This window comes from Pipistrellus kuhlii, unplaced genomic scaffold, assembly GCF_014108245.1.
Source record: "Pipistrellus kuhlii isolate mPipKuh1 unplaced genomic scaffold, mPipKuh1.p scaffold_m20_p_8, whole genome shotgun sequence".
NCBI lineage: Eukaryota > Metazoa > Chordata > Mammalia > Chiroptera > Vespertilionidae > Pipistrellus > Pipistrellus kuhlii.
In genome coordinates this window covers 38,128,688-38,146,571 of record NW_023425584.1, presented here as the reverse complement: position 1 = coordinate 38,146,571, position 17,884 = coordinate 38,128,688, and positions in this window count along the sequence as shown.

Sequence of the window (17,884 nt, the reverse complement as noted above, 5' to 3'; positions counted from 1 at the left end):
GAGTGATAGAGAGTTAGAAACATCAATGAGAGAGAATCATTGATCAGCTGCCTCTTGCACACCCCATACTGGAGATATGCCTGCAACCAAGGTACATGCCCTAGACCGGAATCGAACCCGGGACCTTTCAGTCCGCAGGCTGAAGCTCTATCCACTGAGCCAAACCAGTTTTGGCCCTATTTTCTTTTAATTAGCCAAAAAACAGAGATTTAGAAAGCTTAGAAACTTGACCCGACTGAAAAAAAGTAAGAAATGGTGGATCTTGAAAATAACTTCAGATTTTATCACTGCACAGAATATAGTCAAACACTGCTGCAGTTAAATATTTTACCCTTTGTTCTCCCTGCATGATCTACAATAATAATCTGCTTTGCTTTGATATTTACTGCTGTCTTGCTGACAATTTCCTGAAAGAGAAGTTGGGGTACTTCACTGGGCTGGAATAAGTTTAGCTAAGTCAGAAATTAGGTCTAATTAAGCAAGTTTATTCTATATCTACCAGAGGCCTGGTGCACAAAAATTTGTGCAAGAGTAGGCCTTCCTTCCCCTGGCTGCCAGCACCGGCTTCCCTCCAGGACCTGCGACCCAAGCTGGCTTCCCTCCAGCCCTGGCTTCATCAGGAAGGACATCTGGAATGATGTCCGGTCTAATTAGCATATTACCCTTTTATTATTATAGATAAAAGGCTAAGTTGACTCATGCATGCACAATACATATAAAGCTCTCAGTGGCACCAATGTCATGCATGTGTTTTATCTGTCATTGTCAATCATGAATTTGGTTGACACATCTATTATAGAGAAAGGGTGAATAGTGATATTAAAATATTTATTCTAATTAATTTCCTTTCAATGTGCATGAATTTGTACACCAGGCCACTAGTATGTGTGATAAAAAAAAAAAATACTTCCCACTTTGGCTTATTTCAAGCTGCAAACATAAAGTCTGTGAGCCACAGAGGTGGGAAGAAATGCCCACAGTTGGCTTTTTCCAGCTGACACCACCCACAATGTCCCTCCAGGACATCACAGGGACACTGTCCAATTAGTATAAAGTTTCTAAACATTTTCTGTTGCACTTACCTCTTGCAGAAGGCAGATTACACTCTTCATAACACTGACCTAAATTCCTTAAGTGTAAGAGTCACCAAACACGGTCTCCTAAATTCATTAGTTCAGTATCTTATTATGATAAATTCTGGAAACATTTTCACATAGGAACAGTTTACTCAAAATCAGCTATGAAAAAAAAAAATGGCAAGAATTCAGCTGCTGTCTTTTTCCCCCTCTTTTTTCTTCCATCCACCTAGAAATATCTCAATACCTTCTCCTTATCTCCTCTTTTACTTTTTCTCTCCTCCCTCTCCTAAAAGATTGTCCTCCCATTTCCTTTGCCATCAGAGTCAAGCACAACCTCTTCAACATCAGAGTCAAGCACAACCTCTCCAATGGTCCACTCTCTTTCTCCATCTTGGCTTTATTGTGGGAATGGGACCCTAGTCTTTGCTATAAGGAGCTATGAAGAGATAAACCCACTAAGGCAACTCAAGGGTAAAACCCAAAGCAGCCAGCAGATTTAAGGGGATGAAAGACAGACAATGGAAGTCCAAATTAGCCCTCTTTATCCTTGCTCTCCCAGAACCAATTAAGCATTTTTCTTTTCAAACACAGAGCCAGCCATTAATAGAATAGACAAAGCCTGTGGCATACAGAAAATGGATAAACAGCAATTGGGATGGGAGTGACCAATGTTGACTTCCAGACAAGAAGTAATTATGGCTGACCTTGGGACGTGGCCATACGAACAGAAACAAAAACACGGATATAAGCCATAAAGCCATATTTTAAAGTAAAATCAACAAGACTGGGCCACTGGATTAGAGATGAACAGCAAGGGCAGGCGAGGAAGAGGGTGGGAGGTTTTGAACAATGACTGCCCTCATGAGTCATCCTGGAGCTCAGCTCTGATTGAATTATTCCAACAAGAAAAAGCCCTCACCGAAACCGGTTTGGCTCAATGGGTAGAGCGTCGGCTTGGGGACTGAAAGGTCCCGGGTTCGATTTCGGTCAAGGGCATGTACCTTGGTTGCGGGCATATCCCCAGTAGGGGGTATGCAAGAGGCAGCTGATCAATGACTCTCTCATCGATGTTTCTAACTCTCTATCTCTCTCCCTTCCTCTCTGTACAAAATCAATAATACACACACACACACACACACACACACACACACACACATATATATATATATATATATATATATATATATATATATATGAAAAAGAAAAAAGAAAAAGCCTTCGATGGCTCCAAGCTCACTGCACACAGAGTAAAGTCTAAATTCCCTTATAAGGACTGCCATGAATTTACACCAAAGTATCAGCAAGCTTGGACTCATTCGGTCATTAAGACCTAGCGCATCTTTGGGAGCAAAAATTAATATAAGACACTGTCTATTTTCGGGGAAACAGGGTATATATATTACACTGGATCAGGGAATCAAAAATGGGGGAAAGGGGCAGTTCTTGACTTTGAGAATTTCACAGCCTAAAGGGGGTAATCTTCAAGTAAATCAATACACACAAGCTCCAGCTCTGTTCACAATGTTCTCTTCATCTGAAATCGCTTCTGTTTATTGAGTGCCCACTACATGCCAGAGACTGCTCTTGGCCCTGGGGACCCAGTCATGTTATTTCAGTTCATTTCCCAATCAGACCTGAAGATCTATTGATCTGGCATTGCCTGTGTAGAGAGCGGAGGACAAAGGGATCCTCACAGGAGAAGAGAGCCAGCACCACTCTTGCAGCAGCCTATGACTCAGGACTGGGCAAAGGGAGAACAGCCGGAAGTGGCCAGAGGAGTAACTAGAGAGGAAAGAGAACAAGCAAGACACAGAGGCCTGGAGTGGGGAGTTTTAAGAATAAAAGAGAATCTGAAGTGTGCTCAGTGTAGCTGAAAGGCTAAGAGAGAGAAGAATGGGGAAGTACCACAGAGTCACTCATTTCAAGGGACTGACTTATGAACAAGCTGAGGGAAGGAAGTTTATAGAGAGGGGCAGACTAAGGATGCACAGCAGAGCAACCGGGTGCTTTGTAAAGACTCTGGAGCAGAAACTGGGAGGGTACAGAGTTCACAGGCATGAGTGGGAAGATGGGCCTTAGAGAAGAGAGACACTTCTTTCTCCAACACCAGAAAGATGGAAAGGACAGACAAAGATGTGGAAACATGGGGTAAAGCGAGACCAGACAATCAATCCCATGTTTGAATCCCAACTCTATCATATTTGACAAGTTTCTCAAGCTCTCTGACCTTAGTTTCTTATTTATAAGATGAACATAATAACACCTTTCTCGTATGGAGGTCATGAGAACACGTTGAGAAAACATACATATATATCACCAGTCCCCCCTTGTCTTGCCAGTCTAAAGTACATATGGGGTCACATAAATAAATTCCACTGGCCCTTATCCCTATCTGCTCATACAGGACTATGGCCCTCTGCAAAGCACCCTTGAAAAAGTGCTCACAAGCAAACCCGCCTCACTGAGCTCCAGTGGGTCAGTCAAGCCTCTGCTGCCCCCAAATTGCTGTGGTCAAGTTCTGCCCCAAGTTATAGAGTTCTGCTGAAGCAGCTTTTCAGCTTTAACTTCTGACCTTTCTGCCCTGGCTGGTGTGGCTCAACTGGATGAGTGTCATCCCATGCTCCAAGAGGTAGCCTGTTTAATTCTCAGGGCACATGCCAGGGTTGCGGGCTCACTCCCCAGTGTGGGGAGTGCAGGAAGCAGCCAATCAATGATTCTCTCTCATCATTGATGTTTCTATCTCTCTTTCTCCCTTTTCTCTCTCTCTCCAAAAATCAATGAAAAGGTTTAAAAAAAAACTTTCCCCAAATGTTCCCATCAGTCTCAGCCAGGCTGAGAAAGAAACCTGAGTGACAAGCATTAGCTACACCTAGCATTAGCCCTCCTCTGTCTCAACCAACTTTGAGTCAGGCTCTTGGGTCCTTCAGATGAAGATACTTCTAGTACACCATCTTATTAATTTGCTAGACACCTCCTGATATGTATCAGTCCAAATCTAGACTACAATAAATCCTGGCGTATAGCAGAGGCTGAATAAAAGTTAGTTCCCTTTCTCCCTTCATCTAGCACCATGGTTTTATTTATATTTCTGATTTGGGAAGTATAAATGCAGCTGAAAGGCTAAGGGAGAGAAGAATGAATCACATCTGGGATTGACCCAGATGCACAAAAATTTGATTATACTGTATAGTCATGAGCTAGTAAGTGTTTAGCAACAAGCTATGTAGGAGAAAAAGCCTGATTATACAGTGTTTATCAATTTCCATGCTACAAACACTCCCATCATGGCTGATTTTAATCTACCAACATGACATTAAACACCTCGAAAAATTCCTAAACATTTAACAATCAGTTCTCCCAGGCTGTCTCTGGCACACCATTCAACAGGTTACCTGGAAGTCTTGGCTAATCAGGTATTGAAACAGCTCTGGGGTGTATGTCCATTTAATAAAACTACTTTTAATATCCAGCTACTGCTCTATAATGACAGCATCCCACCCCAACTGCACTGCCATGGAAATGAATTGCAAAGGCTTCAAGTCTCAATTAGGGATCTCCACTATTTTCACATGGTTTGGGAAAGGATTGTATTTAAATGATGTTTGGCATTTTGAGGGAAACAGACACACCCTGACTAGTGAAATCTCAGGGATGATCAGTGAACAAAAACACTGTCACCGAGTAAGTAAACAGTGACAAGTTTATAAGATGTTGTTGGCAATAGCTGGATTTCTCAGTGCTGAACACTTGAGCTGGGCATGGTGGGAGCGGCTGGTTAGCCATTTGTCAGGCAAAGTCAAAACAGCCCTCTAGCTACAGCACAGACGGCAGACTGCAGCTTGTCAGCATTTTATTTATGACTCTTAATTAGCAAGCAAAATAAGGAGGGAAAAAGTTCCCAGCTTGGGATATACATACATATACATATACATATACATATACATATACATATACATGCGTGTATATCCTATATAATAAAGAGAGCTAATGTGCTAATTAGACCGAACAGCAGAACAACCACCCAGATGACCTCTGGATGAACCCAGGGCTGCGAAGGCCAAGCCCCTTGCACAGATTTTGTGCATCAGGCCTCTAATAGATATATTTAATCCTCACCCAAGGATATTTTTCCCATTGACTTTTTAGAGAGATGAGGAGGGAGAGAGGGAGAGGGAGAAGAAGAAGGAGAGAGAGAGGGAAGAGGAAGAAGGAGAGGGAGAGGAAGAGGGAGAGGGAGAGGGAGAGGGAGAGGGAGAGGGAGAGGGAGAGGGAGAGGGAGAGGGAGAGGGAGAGGGAGAGGGAGAGAAACATCAATTGGTTACCTCCTACACATGCCCCAACAGGGGCTAGGGATGAACCTACAAATCAAGGTACCTTTGACGAGGAATCAAACCTGAAACTCTTTGGTCCGAGGGCCGCTGCTCTAACAGTTGAGCCAAACCAGCCAAAGCTGTGCATATACAATATATTTTTCCCATAAATTATCTTTTTCTAAATAATTTAAATCCCCACAACCCTGAGAGATAGATATTAGAATATATATCTTATAGACAGAAAGCTCCATCCTGGAAGGTTTGTATAATTATTCCAATTCTACCAATGAAGGTTCAGAGAGGCCATGTGATTTTTCTAAGGTAACATGGCTAGAATATGGCAGAGCCAGGACTGACACTCTTCAGACACTAATTCAAAGGCTCTTTCAATCACACCATGGCTAGCTCTCACCTGGCATGTCATAGTAATCATCCATTGGCTTAAAAGAGAGTTGACCACTGAACTTACTAAACCTGTGAATAAATTTCTCATTCTCATGGTTAGAATTGATTCTTTAGAATAGGGGTGTCGAACTCAATCAGAGAAGGGGCCAAAATCTAAAATCCAGCCTAAATCGCAGGCCGAATGGTTTACTGAACAGTCATAAACTGTCATTGTGATGGAAACGCAGCGGAGTGCAGTGATGACAGCGCGGTGAGGGCCACATTGCAAGGCCTGGCGGGACGGATTTGGCCCGCGGGCCTTGTGTTTGACACATGTGCTTTAGAAGGAGGGAGTTTCTGAGTGAGTGAGGAACGTACGATGACCGAGTAAGTGGCATCAGCACCCTGCGTGCTTTTGAAGACCCTGGGGTCTTACAGTTGACAGAGTGTCATCAAGCAGAGGGCGGGGAATAAAGAGTGATCCCCACAACCCATGAGTCCCAGTTACTCTGCTCCTTGGAGAAGGATTCTTTGACCTGCTGGGCCTTTGGAGTGACTATTAGGTACAGGAAGCTTCAGAAGCATGAGCAAGCCTGGCAACTACAAACATGTGAACTTGCTTACATCAACCATCTATTTACTGGTGGCTTTCGAAAGAATTGCACTGGTTATTTCTAATCACTGATTTGACCTAAAAAATAAAAATAAAAATAACACCTGATACAGAAAAAACTTATGATAAAAATCATCTTTATTACAGGCTATTTTGTGTGTGTTTTTAATTCCCACAAAATACAGAGGACAAAATATATCTATTTATTCTCAAGGGTTCCATGCCTCACTAAAGAATGAGCTGGAGAGTAGCCATTTCCAAGCCCTCTGAGGGGGTGTGGCCAGCACTGCAGAGGGCACCAGGATTTCTGGTCTCTTCTCTTTCAGGGACCTGGGAGGCGTGCACTTCTGCATCTCCTCTAAGTTAAGCATGGCCACGCAACTTACTTTGGCCAATAAAATGCAATTAGATGTATTATGTGCCCCTTCTGGGCAGAAGTGTCAGTTAAGAGTTAGTGCCCAGTTATCCACGCTCCTGCCCTGTTGCAGTGACCCCCAGCAGCACAGGCTGAGGTGACAGACTGCCTGCCAGTTGGGTCTCAGAGTCATTCTGTCAGGCAGAATCGCAACTGAGTTTCGGAACCTGTCGTTACCACAGCATCACTTCACCTATCCTACTGGGGAGAGGAGGTGGATGAGGATGTTAACAAAGAGGAAAAGTAGACAGTATGAAGTCAAAGGCTGAAGACTCTGGGAAATTTGAATCCCCTTGGCAACCTGGGACTCCGAGTGCTGGAAAACTCAGTTTTGATGGGGCTACATTCTTCCTGAAGCAGGCAAGAAAAGGTGGAAGTTAGAAAGTTGCTCAAAATGAATCAGTACCTTTAGGTTTCCAAACAGATAACTAGAAAGGATCCAGACTCTTCAGAACCTAATAGGAAATCTGAGCTGAACACGGGACTGGGATTGAGTCAAGTAAACTTCAACATCCACCGAGTGCCTGCTCCTTGTATAACACTGGGTTCAACATCACGGGAGGTGCTTAGGGTATAGAAACCCCTTCTTCCTTTCAAGGCACTTACAGTCGAATTAATGAGCACAAACTTGACATCAGGAAATGTCAAACACTAAAAATGTATAAAATTCAGATATCAATGATAAATGTGATGCCACAACACAGTGCAAGTAGTAACCAAATTCAGCATGTAAGAGTTATAGAAAGCCCCGTAGATGTTCTGAAGGGACTCAATCATCACTGAAAACCTAAGCACAGCTCCCCATCAGGGCCTTGTGGCTGAGACTCGCCCTAATGGAGGGGATGTGCAGGCTCTCAGTGCAAATAACAAAAGAAAGAGCTCCTCACGTTCCTGGCTGCTCCACTGGAAGTAACAAAAGCAGATACTAGTAAGCTGCCTCATGGGGCCTGCCTTGCTTTGCCACATGCCCCCAGTGTGTGGGTGAAAGGACTAGAGGGAGCAAAGGCCAAGGCCAAGAAACTGTAGCAGCTATCTGGCTGTCACAGCCCATGTGCCCTGCCTCTCCCTGCTCCAGATGGCTTGGCTCTGAAACCAGGGACGCTGCCAAGTCACTGGGCAACAGGTAAGCTGCTCATCGCTGCATATGCTATGGCACCTAGAGGTAGCACTCGAGAATCTGTCTTTGGATTCAAGTATAAGTCAGATATTACTAAGGAAAACTTGATTATAACAAGGAGACTGTATCTAATCTAACCTCTCCTCCCAGGAGCCTGGCCCAAACAAGCCTATACTGTACACAATTGGATGACATCATGGTTCAAATGAAGGTCCCGTTCCCCTACCTCCAGGTCTCTGGAATCATGGAAGGTTGAGTGTAAATTACCACTTTTAAGTGCATCCTCAAAGCTGCATGATTGAAATCTTGCAAGGAAAAAAAAAGAGTTCATCTTCCTCACCCAGAAGGCAGCAGTACCCTGATGCCAGGAAATGCAGCACGGTCAAACCTTTCCTTTGTGCAGAGAAAGGGGGAGATGTCAGTCAGTGCCTTCCACACCCACTGCCCTCCTGAAGGAACAGCTGTACCGGCTTTTCAGGCTGGGAGCAGCTGGGCAGGTCTTTAATAAAGGTGTCAGGCCCTAGCCGGTTTGGCTCAGTGGATAAAGCATCGGCCTACAGACCAAAGGGTCCTGGGTTCAATTTCAGTCAAGGGCATATACTTCGGTGGCAGGCTCTCCCTTGCCTGGGCCCTGGTTGGGACTCATGCAGGAGGCAACCAATCAATGTGTTTCTCTCACATCGATATTTCTCTCTGTCTTTCCCTCTCTTTTCCACTGTCTCTAAAAATCAATGGGAAAATATCCACAGGTAAGGATTTAAAAAAAAAAAAAAAAAAAAAAAAGGTGGCAGGACTGCCAGTCAAGGTCTGGCGTATGGGCTGAGAGGTGGTCTGAGCTCCAAAGTTCGCTATCTGTCTATCTGTCTCTCCCGTTCCCTTTCTGGAAATTTAGTGGGAAATTCAGGGAGGGTAGCCATTGAGTTGTTAGTGGGAACAGAATCTAAGAAGATGTATACAGAAAGCATACACCACATAGGAAAGCTGTAGGACAGGGGGTATGCGAGTGCCCAAGTCAGAACTAAGCAGAAGAAATGAGCTGATGAAAGGTGCAGAGAGCTGGGCCAATTTGGTGGTGGCAGCCCTAGTGGACAGAGCCCGTGACCTTGGTGGTGGTAGGATCTCTCACAGCTGAGCTGCACTAGACCCACCAGTTCCAGCTTTCTCATGGTCTCCTACAAACTAGTTTCCCACAAGAGTCCTGCCTCCATAGCCAGCCAATCAACAAAGTTGCCTGTGTCCCAGCTCATGCCCTCAAACTGCCTAACACACATGCAGAGGGCCAGGTTCTACAGATTCCTGGACATTGGCCAGTCCAGACCAGCCCTGATGCTCCCTCTGCCATTATCACCAGATGCTTTTCCTCCCAGGCGTTTGACACGTAGCATGTCAGGCGATATTACGTATTTGTGCAGGTTTTCATGCTGCTGTCTCAACAGCTATTTGTTCTGTGCAGTATTTTTAGCATGCGATGTGGGAGGGGGGCTGGAGAACGACTGGGGAAGAAGATAACTATTCTAGGTGGGGATGGTGTCACATTCTTGGTGTGTGAAGTGCCTTGCACAGATACATGGTTCAAAAAATGATTGCTGACAATGCTGTCATAATCCACCTTCCTATGTTTATAAAGACAAGTACAGGCAATTGAAAATGGGGTCTCAGGAGAACTCTGGCAATCGAAGCTCTTCCTCCCTCAGAAAGCAAACCAGGCAATGTGTAAGTGTACCCATGTGATCTTTATAGAAAGACACCACATAGGACAGAAGAGAGAGAGAGAGAGAGAGAGAGAGAGAGAGAGAGAGAGAGAGAGAGAGAGAGAGAGAGAGAGAGAGAGAAACGTTTTCAAATCCATTCAAAAGGCGAAAGATGTATAGGCTCTGAAGAGATCCCAGAGTATTAAAGCAACCCGTGCAGCTGTTTCCTGAACTCTCCGGAAGAACTGAGATGCAAAATGCTGCACCTCCCCTCCGTCACTCCCCTACCCCCACCCTGTAAACTGGCCTTCAGGTGACGCAATGGTGAGACCTCTGCATCAGCGCGCGGGCTGGAGGGATGCAGCCAGCCAACAAAGCATGGGGTGCTGCCACCTCTTGGATGTTCTTAGCCAAAGCAAGTCTCTGTCCCAGAAAGGATGCATTTCTGTGATATTATGAAATGTTAACGGGCAATCTGTTCTGAAATAATTTCTCAGTGTGTTGGCCTCCTTTTCCGTTTCAGAATTTCAAAGGCATTACAGGCCGAAAGCAGTGCAAGCCTGTTAGTGGTATCTACACTGATTAAATCTAGCCCATCGTAACCACAGCTTCACAGAAGCACTTTTTGTCAATTAATAAAATGCAATTAATGGTATCATTGGAAAACTCCTGACACTTTCATTTGGAGCCATTTAGAGCTTCGATTTAAAGCTGTGTGCAAATTTTAGGATATGAATTCTTTAGCTGACATGATTAACAGCACTTAATTTCTGAAGGGAAAAGAGAATGTTGACCAAAAACATAAGCAATCATACTCATGACAGCTTCCTTTTCCTTCCTTCTCCATACACACACACACACACACACACACAGGTGCAGTCCAGTTCAGTTCCAGTTACCCAGCAGCGACACTGTCTCTCTTTCCTGTGGAAAACCCAATCCCTCCATGCTGGAAAAATGTAGGATATGCCTAAGAAGGATACAAATTCTAATGCCTTTATTGCATGATGGTCCTTTTGAAATATTTATATTGATCGGCCCAGTTCCTATGAGGAAATAGGTTGTTTCTCTTATTCTTCTAGGTATAGGTCATCTGAGAGGTTGAGTTTTTGTTTTGCTTTTTTTAATCTACGCATGTCCCTAAGGATAGTGAGAGGATGATTTAAATGGCAACATTACCTGCTTTAGGCTAGATTTTCAAAGCTACACCTGGGGAGTTAAAAGCGCAAATCCTGTTATTGTTACAGGATTAATGCACAGAAGTACCAGAATGCCACTTTGGGAAATGTAGCCCAGGAACAGTGTTTTAATGCACTGAATGTTATTTTTAGACCCAGCTACAGCCCAATTATCAGCTGGCACATCAAAAATGAGACAAGACAGAGAGCTGTCTTTAATCCAACATTCTAATGAGGTTTTTGGTGTTTGTGTTTCCTCAGCACTTAGAAATCTGGATATTTGGAGGAAAAAGAAAAAGATAGAGACTACAGCAGCTACCTCCTACCTGCTCTGTTGCTATCGAGGCTGCTAATGTTACTAAGAGTATTGGTTCTACAGAATATTTTAGCATAGTTTTTTCCCCTTTAGGAGAGGCAGGTAATATGAAAAAGAGGTATTGGATCATGGGGACCTCTTGACCGCACCATAAAAAGCTGCAAATCAACCACAGCATACCAATGATTTCAAGGCAGCAAGTCAGGGCTCCTTCCATCAGTCGCTTCTATTTCTGCTTTTACACATCTTAGATTGTTGTTCAAAAATAACTATCTGTAAAAGATCTGCCAGTTGGCGTAACTTTGCTTCCAAGTCGCCCTGTGGGCATCAACCAACATATATTGATTCTCTTGATTCCTGCTGTTGGGTTTTATTAAACTAGGGCTGTCTTTCCTTTTGGCCTCTGAGTAATTGTGTGGATCAGAGATGACCGCATCGCTGTCTCCAGGCTACATCTAGTCTGATAGATGAAATCCTAAGTAACTTCTGTTATCTCAAAAGGCATAGTGTCTTTCTAAAAAGACAAACCTGCCTGCATATATCTTTTTCCATGTGGGACACTAATCCTATTCAGGTGAACTCTGGGATTTCACTTGGTCAGTAAGGCGAGTTTCGCTTAGAACCCTTTCTCTGGCGAACACCCTTTCTTTGAGCTGGCTGTGGGATTCACAGACCCCACAGCCAGCTCAGCAAACAGAACCGAACCCCTGGTGCACCCCGGGTGACCATCAGCTCTGAGCCCGCCTTTCAGAGCAGTCGTGAGGAGGAGTAAATGAGTAACATTCTAAGAAGCACTTAGCCCAGTCCATGGCACATTGCAGGCTCGCTGAGTTAAGGAAGAAGCAGCACCAATGCTTTCTAAATCCATCTTCTATATTTATGGGTATTTTTCAATTTACAAAATTATTTTTTGCACATTATCTCATCAGCAAAACAGTGATTAGGCTTGTTAATGGTTGTGGTGGGTGTTGGATGTGGGTTTAATGTGGAGCTAACTCAAGTTCCATGACGGCTTTTCCTGTGCAATTTGTACATAGAGGTTGGGCTATAAATAGGACTGGAATAAAAGCTCCATTTCAGTTTCTGGGGCATTGTTCACATCATAACCACTATTCATCTGCGTTTTTTTTTTCATCTCTGAAATGGAAGTAACTGGATCCTAAACACTCAAAAACCAGAAGAGTGCTCCCAGTTGATTATTTGAAAATTTTAAAATAGAGTAATTTAATCATTGTTATGATTATTTACTCTTGATATGACAATGAATTAGGCACCATGATATATATACTTTATGAATAGTTCCTCCTCTCAAGGAGCACTCATTTAAGAACTTCTAGGATGCTTATACACACACAAGTTACCAAAAATAAAAACTTAGCATCTAGCACAGTAGCACACCTAATATCTTGAATTCCATGTATTCATGGAGTAAATACATAAATGAGTGAACACTACAAATCACTGAAGACAAATCAAAGTGTCAGTAGGTGAGTAGAACAGCCTAAGAACCTGTTGCCCCACCTATAAAATGAGAGAACTAGCACTGCCTTGGAGAACTGTTATCAGGATAACGTGAGACAACGAATGGGACGGATGGTGGTGGGCAGCCTTCCAAAACAGCACCCAGGGATCCTCACCTCCTGGTTTTTACGTCCTGTGTACCAGTAGTCCCCTGCCCTTGAGTGTGAACTGGTGACATCATTCTAACGAGTAGAATATGGCAGTCATGATGGGCTGTCACTTCTGTGATTAGTCACAAAAGACTGTGACTTCCATCTTGCAGCACGCTCTCTCTTGCTGTCTTGCCTGTGATCTGTTTGCATGGCAAGAGATTGAGGTAGACCTCTGACAAATAGCTCGTGAGGGACTGGGGCATTAGTCCAATGGTCCACGGGGAACTGAACCCTGCCCAAACCACATAAATGAAAGCAAATTCTTCCCAGAAGCCTTGAGCTGACCACAGCCCCGGGTAACACCTTGATTATGGCTCTGTGAGAGATCTTGAAGCAAAGGACCCAGTCAAGCCCCAGTAGGACTCCTGACCCACAGAAACTGTGGAGGTAATAAAGGTTGCTTTAGCAGGGACCGGTTTGGCTCAATGGATAGAGCGTCGGCTTGGGGACTGAAGGGTCCCGGGTTCAATTCCGGTCAAGGGCATGTACGTTGGTTGCGGGCAGATCCCCAGTAGGGGGTGTGCAAGAGGCAGCTGATCGATGACTCTCTCTCTCATCGATGTTTCTAACTCTCTATCTCTCTCCCTTCCTCTCTGTACAAAATCAATAAAATATATTTAAAAAAAATAAAAATAAAAAAATAAAGGTGCTTTAAGGCTATTTTGGTTTGGGGGTAATTTTGTTATGCTACAGCAATAGGTAATGAATACAAAGACCTATGGCACCATGGCCATTGTAAAATATGCAATATACAAGGTGGGGCAAAAGTATACTAACATTTATATGTATGGACATAATACAAAAATTAATCATTAATAACACAAGAATAAACTCTGTGTTTTGTGTACTGTAAACCTACTTTTGTCCCACCCAGTACAGAAGCCCTTTTATTTTATAGTGGGGTTGTAAATTATAGTGGGCTTACCTATAAGACTAGACTTTTTAAAACTAGCAAAGAGAATTATTGGGTTGCCCTTACTACAGAGAAGAGCTCATGAGTTAGTCCAGGGAAGGGAATAAATGGGATCCATTCTGCTATCACCTCAGCAAATAGCAGGGGCTAATCCCTTTGACAGCTAGCATCAAACAGCAGTGATGAAGAAATGCCTTCCATCACACAACTGGCGGGCAAAGATGCAGTTAAACCCATCACTTCTGAGCAGGGGTTGAAATGGCAGTGGTCTCCAGGAGCCACTTCCGCAAAGCACGGGGAAAGGCGGTGCTCAGTGTGAACCCTGACCTTGCAGAAATTAAGTGATTCCCTCAGCAGTCCTATTTTGAACTGTTCTCATTGCCTGCTGTAGACAGTTGGCTCTTAATCCATTTTAGAGAAGCACTTTCTGTTCCTTGGATAAAAGGAAGTTCATAAATTTCAAGTGCATATTACCATACATGCATGGTTCTGTTTGGGCACAAGCACGTTGTTCCTGTCATAAATTCTGACTCAGAATGGGAGCTGGGGATTTACCATCTCACTCTTTATAGCTACAAGATAGACTGAAACTGATTATAGGAAGAAATATGTACGCTTTGAAACTGTTCACACCAGTGATGTGGTTCAGTAGCTTATAAAAGTGGCAAGCCAAAAGAAGTAATACATTGCAGGAAAGATGTGGCTTTTAAAAACACAAGGTTGGCCATGTTCAGAACCCATGCTCAGAGCAGTTGTTTCTCTTTGGAGCCTGGGATTCTCTCTCCACTGCCTGTTGTTGGGCCATGGTCCTTGGAAACACGTTTACCACCCCATAGCCTACCCTCATGACTCCAGAGTTTAGAACCCTGCTCAAAAGGGTGGTACCCCCCTCCCTCTGAAGGGCAGTTGCTCTGGGTAATAGAATTTTCTCAAGTCCCTACATTTTTAGCCACAGATATTATGTGTGTGTGTGTGGGGGGGGGGGGGTTGTTTTAGCCAGTTCAGAGGGATCTTGAACCCATTACAGGCTTCTGTTTTCCTTTAACCAGGCTATGCGGCAGGATAATACAGGCACTAAAAGGGAAGGCGCTGTACACAGACCCCAGGGATGAGCCCCAGCCTCACTGTTTAAGAAGGTGAGCCTAGAACAAATTGTTTAGTCCTCTAAGCCTCAGTTTCCTCATACAAAAAAAAAAAATAGAAATGATATTACCTCCCCACTAAATTGAGGTGAAACTTAAATGTGATAATCCATATAAAGCACTTAGCATGTACCTGACACACGGTGGGTACAATGTAAATGTTAATGTTTATAGTATCACTAGAGGCCTGATGCATGAAATTCATGCAAGGGGCTCGGCCCTCACAGCCCCGGCTGCCGTGGCCAGCCCTTGCAGCCCCAGCTTCATCTGGAAGGTCGCCCAGACAGTTGTCCAGAATATCATCAGGACAGTCATGTGGCTGTTTTGTCTAATTAGTGTATTAGCTCTTTATTATATAGGACTAGTGGCCCAGTGCATGAAATTCATGCATTGAGGATGGGGCCGGGGGTCCTTCAGCCTGGCCTGCACCCTCTCCAATTTGGGATCCCTCTCATAATCCAGAACCACTGGCTCCTAAGTGCTCACCTGCCTGCCTGCCTGATGGCCTAACTGCTCTCCTGGCTGCCTAATGGCCTAACTGCTCTCCCCTCCTGGCCTAAACCCCCTAACTGCCTTTGTGCTCTCCCTTTCTCTTTGCATCTTCAGAGCCTGGCGCAGGAGTGCTGAGAGCTCTCCACCAAAGCCCCACTCCCATCCTGATGCCCCCCTCCAGGCCTGCATTTGCCTCTGCCAGGGGGGCTGCCCCCAGCAGCAGTCTCATGTCCTGATGGCACAAGTCCCCGTCCCTGTCCCCACCCAGCAGCTCCTGCCTGCATGTGCCTCCGTCAGAAGCAGCCTCTGACTCCAAGTCAGCATGATGTTAGTGCTGGGCAGAACCCATGTTCAGAGCAGTTGTTTCTCTTTGGAACCTGGGATTCTCCAAAGAGAAACAACTGCATGCCTCACAGGAGGTGGAAGTCCAGGCCCCTTCCCTGCCTCCTTGCTCCTGCCTGCTGACCAGTCATGACTGGGACATGGTTAGGACCAATTAGCATAGTACCTCTTTTTGTATATAGATTTTTTTAAATATTTTTAATCATGTCAAACTGTTAGCTCCTTGAGGGTAATAACTGTTAGGATTTTAAAGACATGGGTTTTTAGATAGTTGGAGATTTTGGAGTAATTTTTCAGTAAATTTACCTAGCTAAAAACAAAATCTCTGCCTAGCAGTTCTGAGAATGTCCTCTTTTCTATTTAATCTACATTCCTTTCCTTGGTGATCTCATCCCCTTGTGACTTTAAAAGTACCATCTGCTTGCTGGCAACTCCCAAATTTTTATTTCCAGCCCAGATCTCTTCGGCAACTCCAGATGCTGGTGTTTAACTGCATACATGACATCTTCATTAGGATGGCTAGGGAGTATCTCAAATTCAACACATCCAAAGGGGAACTCCCATTCTTTCCCAAAACCTGCCCCACCATAGTCAGTATATCAATTGGTGGTAATTCTAGTCATTCAGGTGCTCAAGCAAAAAAACCTTAAGTCCTTCTTGCACTGTTTTTCTCTCATATCCTGTCGAATTCATTAAAAATTCCTATTGGCTCTATCTTCAAAATACAGGCAGTCCTCAGGTTACATAAGACTCGACGTGCATCATTTTGTGGTTATGTCGCCATCTTCCATTTATTTATTTAAAAAAAAAAAAAGTTCCGTCATTTCGACGTATGTGCATATGTGCTTTATGTTTTTTATCATTTACTGTATTTACCACAAGTAAAGGCCAGGAATTGTTATCTTTTTTAAATTTTTTTTTACTGTTTCACTTATTTACTGCTGTGTATGTGCTACATGTGAGTAACGTAGGTGCTTATGTAGGTGGTGAAAATGGCATTACTTACAGTGAAAATCGCATCACGTCGCACCATAGGAACAGATCTCCAACATAACCCAAGGACCTACTGTATATCTAGACTCTGACCATTTCCCACCACTGCCACTGTCACCTGGTCCATTCAGGCTGTAATAATAAAACACCATAGACTGGGTAGCTTAAAAACCACAAGCATTTATTTCTCACAGTTCTAGGGGCTGGGAAGTCCAAGATCAAGGTGCCAGCTTGGTTTTGTTTTGGTAAGGGCCCTCTCCCTAAACAGATCGCAGTACCTGAGACTCCAGTTCTAGAGCTCCATTATTTGGCAAAAGGCTGGTGCATATGCAACATGTTATAAAGAAAGACTCAGACCACAACAGAATGAAAAGAGAAAAGGGAAGTTGAGGCTGGGAAGGAAGAGGAATATGAACCAAAGTGATCTCCATTTGCCAAGGAATGTCCCAGTGTTAGCACTGTAAGTTCCACATCCCAGAAACCCCACCATCATGGGCAAACCAGAATAGCTGGTCCCCTACTATTTGGCTCTGATAAAGATTAGCTTCTTTGGGTTTCCATGCAAATTAAAAGCTTTAATTAACTAAAGCTCATGAACCCCTTGCCAGAGAAATAACTAATTACCTCCCTTTCAACTAATGATATGATTTCTGCTTCTTCCACCCAATTCTGTTTAAGCAAATTCTCACTATCACCTACTCCAGGGCTAGCCTCTGTGGGCCCTTCTGATTGGACATCTGTGTGGTTAAATCCCAGGTCCTGCTGAAAAAGTTTGAGAAAAAGGCTAATTCTTCCCTTTACTAGCTATAAATGTCAAGCCGTCTCTGGCGAAAGAGGCAGCTCTTTGGTGGGTTCTTTGACTACATAAAAAAATGTATTCCTGAAATCCCCCCAAAAAAACTTAGAAACCCACCTGGCTCTGTTTTTTATTAGTCCTCTCTTCACAAAGCACAATCAATAGCCCAAATAAAAATCAATCCTATTATTTACTTGCTTTAAAAAAAAAAAAAGGCAATAAAGGGTATCCAAATACATGATCACAACACTTTCCTCTTTGTCCTGCTTCCTCTCATCTACTTCCTTCTGATGCTTTATGTCTGCCTCCACCACACCCTGTGATCCTGAGAAAACCTCTTCTTCGAAGCCTGTGTGGTTTTCTTTCCTTCTCCTCCCTCTAATCTCAGCATAGCAGCCTATCTCCCAGAAAGACAGAGCGTCTCCAT